This window comes from Diachasma alloeum, unplaced genomic scaffold (genome assembly GCF_001412515.2).
Source record: "Diachasma alloeum isolate Michigan unplaced genomic scaffold, Dall2.0 Dall_scaffold_00796, whole genome shotgun sequence".
Classification (NCBI taxonomy): Eukaryota; Metazoa; Arthropoda; class Insecta; order Hymenoptera; family Braconidae; genus Diachasma; species Diachasma alloeum.
In genome coordinates, this window is record NW_021680926.1 from 165,018 (window position 1) to 172,129 (window position 7,112).

A 7,112-nucleotide genomic window follows, 5' to 3' on the forward strand; every position below is an offset into this window, starting at 1 on the left:
AATTTTTTGGCGAGGTACCACTCAATAGTTCATGAGCTATGATTTTTTTTATGAACAAAGTCCCATTTTTCTTGAATACCATTGACGTGGTAAATTTGGAAATTCATCGAATACACTGTTTATGGGAAGAGTAGAAGAATAGTTGTCTGTTGGGAAGAGGTGAATTATTATACACAATCAATTTGAGTGAGAGAATAACAATTATTATTCAATTTTTATTATAAACTGATTATTTTTGGAAAAAAATTATGATGTCTTAATGCAAAAATTTGAGAAAAAATCAGGTTACAGACAATAATCAGTCACACAAGGATGGAATATTTCATTCAATTTCTATTGTACATTTACATTTCTATTGTACATTTCTAAATAATTAAATAGTTCATTAAATAGCTAAGGGTGCTGTTCATGGTCGTGCTCTCTTGTTGTTCCTTCTGCCGGGATTCTGAAATTTGATTCGACATCATCGAGACAGTACAGGACTGAAGCATGACAGTTTTGTTATCATATGTGAATCCCTCAATCATGACACCGTAGCCGTAAACTTGTTCCACAAGAAAGTGATTGCAGATTTGAAGCGAAAATACTCAAAAATGACGAAAATTACTTACTTTTCCGACGGTGCCAGTGCGCAATACAAAAATAAAAAGAACTTTATCGATCTGTCGCATCATTTAGAAGATTTTGGCATTGCTGCCGAGTGGCATTTTTTTGCAACATCCCACGGAAAGTCTCCGTGTGATGGACTTGGCGGCACTGTCAAAAGAGCAGCGACTCGTGCAAGTCTACAGCGTCCAGATTTTGGGCAAATTACTACTTGTAGACACTTGTACGATTTCGCTGTAAAGTCAATAAATGGTATAAATACAATTTACTGCACCAATGAAGAGCACATGGCAGAGGAAACTGCCTTGGAATCACGCTTCAAAAATGCAATCACTATCTCTGGAACACGGAAGTTCCATTCTTTTGTTCCAATTCCCAATTCCCACAAAATTAGATGTAGACTTTATTCATTAGATCAGGACTATGAAGATCATTGTGTAGAGAAGTAAGTGTCATACAGGAGTCAATTATATTTTGAAATCAAATTTCAGAATCCCGGCAGAAGGAACAACAAGAGAGCACGACGATGAACAGCACCCTTAGCTATTTAATGAACTATTTAATTATTTAGAAATGTACAATAGAAATTGAATGAAATATTCCATCCTTGTGTGACTGATTATTCTCTGTAACCTGATTTTTTCTCAAATTTTTGCATTANCGAACTATTCCATCCTTGTGTGACTGATTATTCTCTGTAACCTGATTTTTTCTCAAATTTTTGCATTAAGACATCATAATTTTTTTTCCAAAAATAATTAGTTTATAATAAAAATTAAATAATAATTGTTATTTTCTCACTCAAATTGATTGTGTATAATAATTCACCTCTTCCCAACAGACAACTATTCTTCTACTCTTCCCATAAACAGTGTATTCGATGAATTTCCAAATTTACCACGTCAATGGTATTCAAGAAAAATGGGACTTTGTTCATAAAAAAAATCATAGCTCATGAACTATTGAGTGGTACCTCGCCAAAAAAATTGCATAAAACTCAGGAAGACATGTGCTACATCATATATTTTTTTCAGATTTTTAGCTCTATGTCAGCATATTTTTTTTTATAAACAAATCAATTTGTTGTTAAAAAAATTCATAAACATTGACTTTTTCCTACCGTTTTTTTTTTCTAGATAGAAATTCATCCTTTCCCAACGAAAAAGACCTTTTACATTTTTTCCATAAAATGCATATTTGCTGAGTTACGAGGTCTAAAAAAAAAGTGTTTTTCAGTATGCCAAAATTGTGACTAGCCATAAAAATTTCAAAAAAAAATTTTTTTCATTTTTTTTCCAGAAAATGATATCTACCGGCCCCTCGCAATATGTCAAATTATCACAGGAAAAAAAAACATGCATTTTTTCTTGATCGAAATAGCGTGGAATGNAATTTTTTTCATTTTTTTTTTCCAGAAAATGATATCTCTACCGGCCCCTCCCAATATGTCAAATTATCACAGGAAAAAAAAACATGCATTTTTTCTTGATCGAAATAGCGTGGAATGTCCCTTTTCCGGAATTTTCAAGAACCTCAAATGGGGGCCAAATGAGGGTAGGAGCCAAACGGGTTCCTCGGATTCTAGCATCGCTGGACATGTTCGTGGAAATATGTGCTCCTATTTGACGTCCATTCAAAATTTTCTGCTTAAATATTTTGATCAAACAAATCGATTTTTGAGTTTGGGGTGTTGAGCTACCAGACCAATGGGGTCGAATTAGGATAATTCGTGTACAATGGCAAAGAATTAAATACGGGCTAATTTTCTGCAAGGAAATACTTTTATTTTTCCGAAATTTTCCCCCAATTTTCAAGAACGCCCAATGGGGGCCAAATGAGGGTAGGAGCCAGTATTGCCAGCATGGAGAATAGGTCTCTATTCTCCATGATTGCCAGGTCGGTGATTTTATCACCAGATCTGGTGATTTCATATGGGCATCTGGTGACAGGAATTTCAGGTCGTCGACGCGGTGACAAAACTGGTGATATTCAATGGAACCATGAGAACAGTGGAAAATGCTTTTTTTCCAGGGAAGAGATTTTTTTTTCACGAACAAATGGTTCAATTAAACATAATATCCTTCTTAGTCATTTCGAACGGTGATCTCCACGAAAGCTGGGCCGAGTTCTTCGTCAGACACTAAAATTTTCCAAAATAGATAAATGAATTAAACTTATCTCGTTTATCGAATTCGAGGGCAAATAATATCAAAACACATACGCATAGACTCGTTTGAAAAACCTTCATCAACTTCAGATAAAGTTTCACCTGGATTCGGTCTCCATATTTTCAATTTTACCCAGATCACCGCTCGAGCTAAGAATTAAATAAAAAATATGCATGAATGGTTTAAACTAGTGGTTGAGGATGATAATGGATGATGAAAGTATTCGAAGCTCAATCAGCTGATCCGCTAAAGAAATTGACGATCTTAAGAACCTGGTTAAAACAATTGTCTCCCGAATCATTATCCCAACAGCGACGATTAATATCTTCACAGACGATATCTCCAAGCATTCGGACCCAAACCCGTACTTGGGATATGCTTTCGAGAAAGCATTGAACGAACTCGCTTGTGATCCAGCTGGGAAGAAGATTATCAATTAGACACTGAGATACTGACTAATTTACAAAATTAAAAAATTTGAATCTTCAGTGAAAGGATGAGAGTATGAGTATTCTGAAGTCTTTTGATTCGATGAATAAGTTTAATTTTATTTATGAGTTTAACATTATTTAAAATTGTTTTCTCTGAATAGAAATTTTATAAAATTAAGGATAAACGATAATATACGAAATTTGGTATTTTCAAATGGAGGGAAAAAATCTGGTGATTTCACAGCTGGAAAAGTAGATTTCTTCCACTCCATCTAATGACAAACTTCGGACGGCACATGTCAACACTGGTAGGAGCAAAACGGATTATTCGGACCCTAGCATCGCTGGACATGTTCGGGGAAATATGTGTTCCTATTTGACGTCCATTCAAAATGCCCTTACCCTCATTTAGCCCCCATTTAAGGTCCTTGAAAATTCGGAGAAAATTCCGAAAAAATGAAATTTTCTTGCAAACAATTAGCCCGTATTTAATTTTTTGCCATTGTGCACGAATCATCCTGATTCGACCCCATTGGTCTGCTAGTTTAACACCCCAAACTAAAATCTTTCTTTTGGCCAAAATATTCAAGTAAAAAATTTTGAATGGACTTTAAATAAAAGCACATATTTCCCCGAACATGTCCAGCGATGCTAGAGCCAGAGCAACCCGCTTTGCCCCTACTCTTATTTGACCATGTGAGGTCCTTGAAAATTCGGGGAAAATTCCGGAAAAAGGAAATTTCTTGCTTGCAGAAAATTAGCCCGTATTTAATTCTTTGCCATTGTGCACGAATCCTCCCGATTCGACCCCATTGGTCTGCTAGCTTAACACCCAAACTTAAAAAACTTTTTTTTGGCCAAAATATTTAAGCACAAAATTTTGAATGGACATCAAATAGGAGCACATATTTCCCCGCACATGTCCAGCGATGCCAGGGTCAGAGCAACCCGCTTTGCCCCTACCCTTATTTGACCCCCATTTGAGGTCTTTGAAAATTCGGGAAAAATTCCGGAAAAATGAAATTATTTTCTTGCAGAAAAATTAGCCCGTATTTAATTCTTTGTCATTGTGCACGAATTATCTCGATTCGACCCCATCGGTCTGGTAGCTTAACACCTTAAACTCAAAAATCGATTTTTTTGGCCAAAATAGTTGAGCAGAAAAATTTGAATGGACGTCAAATAAAAGCACATTTTCTCGAACATGTCCAGCGATGCTAGGGTCAGAGCCACCCGCTTTGCCCCTATCCTTATTTGACCCCCATTTGAGGTCCATTTGAGGAAAATTCGGGGAAAATTCCGGAAAAATGAAATTATTTTCTTGCAGAAAATTGGCCCGTATTCAATTCTTTGCCATTGTGCATGAATTATCCTGATTCGACCCCAATGGTCTGCTAGCTTCACACCCCAAACTCAAAAATCCATTTTTTTGGCCAAAATATTTAAGCCGAAAATTTTGAATAGACGTCAAATAAAAGCACATATTTTCTCGAACATGTCCAGCGATGCTAGGGTCAGAGCAACCCGCTTTGCCCCTACCCTTATTTGACCCCCATTTGAGGTCCTTGAAAATTCGGGGAAAATTCCGGAAAAATGAAATTATTTTCTTGCAGAAAATTAACTCGTATTTAATTCTTTGCCATTGTACACGAATTATCCCGATTTTATCCCATTGGTCTGCTAGCTTAACACCCCAAACTCAAAAATCGATTTTTTGGCCAAAATATTTAAGCAGAAAATTTAATTTTTCTGTAGAAAAAAAGCCCATAAAAACCCCGTATTTTTGACATACTTGCCGACGCGATCTGATGACCCTGGTCTGCTAACTTCATGGGGCTGTTCTTGAGCACCCTCACGATATCGATCGCGCCACTCTGCTGTCTCTCATTATTGTCCGCCGGATAGTCCACCGTTAAATTGTTACCACCAAAAGTCACTTCCATGCGGGGTTTCTTCACCACAGGAAGCGCCATACTCTCGTCCTCATTCGGTTTGTCTCTCCCATCAGTCACTCTCAGCTTAATATTCTTATATTGAGTCATTATCCAAACATTCTGCGTTTTCAACATCCCGGTATTCATGAAGAACACCTTGGTGAACTCAGCAAAAGGTGCTGAAGGATTTTTCAGAGCTGGAATGATCTTCAGGACCATCATTGCCATCCCTTTTTCCTTCCTGATGCATCCTCTTGAACTTAGCACTAAAATAAGAATTAAGCATCCCCCTCCTTCTCCTTAAGAAATTAACTTTCGGCCGATGCTTTTTGAAGCTCGGTGTGGGGAAAAATTTTCCAAGGCGTCATCAGAGGTCTTTCCATGGAATTGGAACAAAGTCGCCCTTATATGCGGACGACCACCAGCATATAAAATAAACATTTTGAGAGGCATTTTATACCTTGGCGTCGCAGGCCGGGATCGTTAGGCTGAACAAATGACTAATGCAGCGTTGGAGATCTCCACTAGGAAGTGGAGATCAAGTCACTTCGCCCAGCAACACGGGCGAGAGCACTTGGAGATATATCTTTCAATTATTCATTGAAATCACTATTTTATGTTTGCATTCATTATTACTTTTAATTGTCAACCAGTTCCATAATACACCAAAATTAAAATTAAAATTTGAAAAGGATTGTTTTAGTGAAGTTATTTTCAATACTCCCTCTCACTTCAATTAATTTCCTACATTGGGTCTCCTGATGCCACGAGTCACTCCAGAAATGTTGTCCAAAGCATATTATGCTTCAAAAGGAAGAGTTATGATCGCAATGGCTACCGATTCACAAATAGCTCTGACAAACAGATCCTTTACCTGGACTTAATTTCAATCGTTCGATCCTCCCCCTGACTCTGAAGATTCTGCAGTTCGGCCACCAGCAATAATATGCTGATTATGCTCTTGATATCTTGAAGACTCAATTCAAGCCTAATGTGTGTATTCATAAAGGTCCTTATGACAGTGGGCGTCCCTGAAACTGGTTCCTCTCTTCTAAGAAGCATCATGAGTTTTCCTAAGAGTTGGCAATATGCTTTCAAGCTCGGGAGCCCCTTCTTGTTGACCTCTAGGCATAACTCACAAATATCCTCTTGAACTCGCTGAGCTGGTTGTGCCTGGCTCATCTAAGAAATCCTTTTGGTTCCTCATTGGAAATTGACAGTGCCATGTTATGACAGAATGCCCTAACCTATAATCCTAATCCCCTTCCACAGTACCATTGGCATAGGTGGAGACGGTCACGTAGAAATACACCAATGAAATTTTGTTTCCATTGATTATCGATATAATGCCACTTTTCCACAGAGGAAAAACTATTTCCCTACAATTCCCAAATGATTTTGCATCGATTAGAGTTGAAACTTCGTTATTTTTATTAATTTTTGCCAAGTGTACGGTCGGACGATTTTTTAATGACTATTAATTAATTGCTATTTTCTAAATTGTAAAAAAGATTTTAGAAAATTTACCTAATTATTTCTTAATGACTGCACGCACTAGTTTTAGAAAATAGCTAATTTGTTTGCCAAGTGTACGGCGTTGTTTTGCCCGATTTTCACTACACACTGGAATTGCCCGGATGGAGGGATCTGGAACGATTTTTTCCCGAGTGGCGATTTTACGCCCCCCCAGTTTGCGATCAAAGCAAGAAGCTTTATCCGGATCATAGCTATGTCGGTAACTGCGGGAATGGCAGGAAAGCAGGGTGACATATAAAAGTGGGGCTTGGAAGGGGCACCGCAGTTTTCGTTTCTTATTCTGTTCGTTATTTTTTCCGGTAGATCTTCTCATGTTTTCTATGAAGTTTTCGAGAAATATTTTCGATTTTCGAGAGAATTCTCCGGTTTTTGAGAAAACTCTGGAAAATTCTCCTATTTTCGAAAAAATTATAAGGATATTTAGAGTTTTCAAGCAA

General features: G+C 37.3%; 1 protein-coding gene across 5 annotated transcripts in view; it reads right to left on the reverse strand.

The window, feature by feature from the left end:
- LOC107044755 (protein MTO1 homolog, mitochondrial) overlaps positions 1-6,787 on the reverse strand; it is a 143,889-nt gene extending 137,102 nt beyond the window's left edge. For 3 of the 5 annotated variants that reach the window (XM_015266782.1, XM_015266778.1, XM_015266779.1), the window contains exon 1: positions 6,667-6,787. The gene's annotated coding sequence lies outside the window, so the exon portion shown is untranslated. Of the gene's footprint in view, positions 1-4,997; positions 5,993-6,013; positions 6,322-6,666 lie in introns of those variants that run through there. The other 2 variants (XM_029126571.1, XM_015266780.2) reach the window with 2 other exon arrangements.
- Between the last annotated feature and the right edge of the window lie 325 nt (positions 6,788-7,112).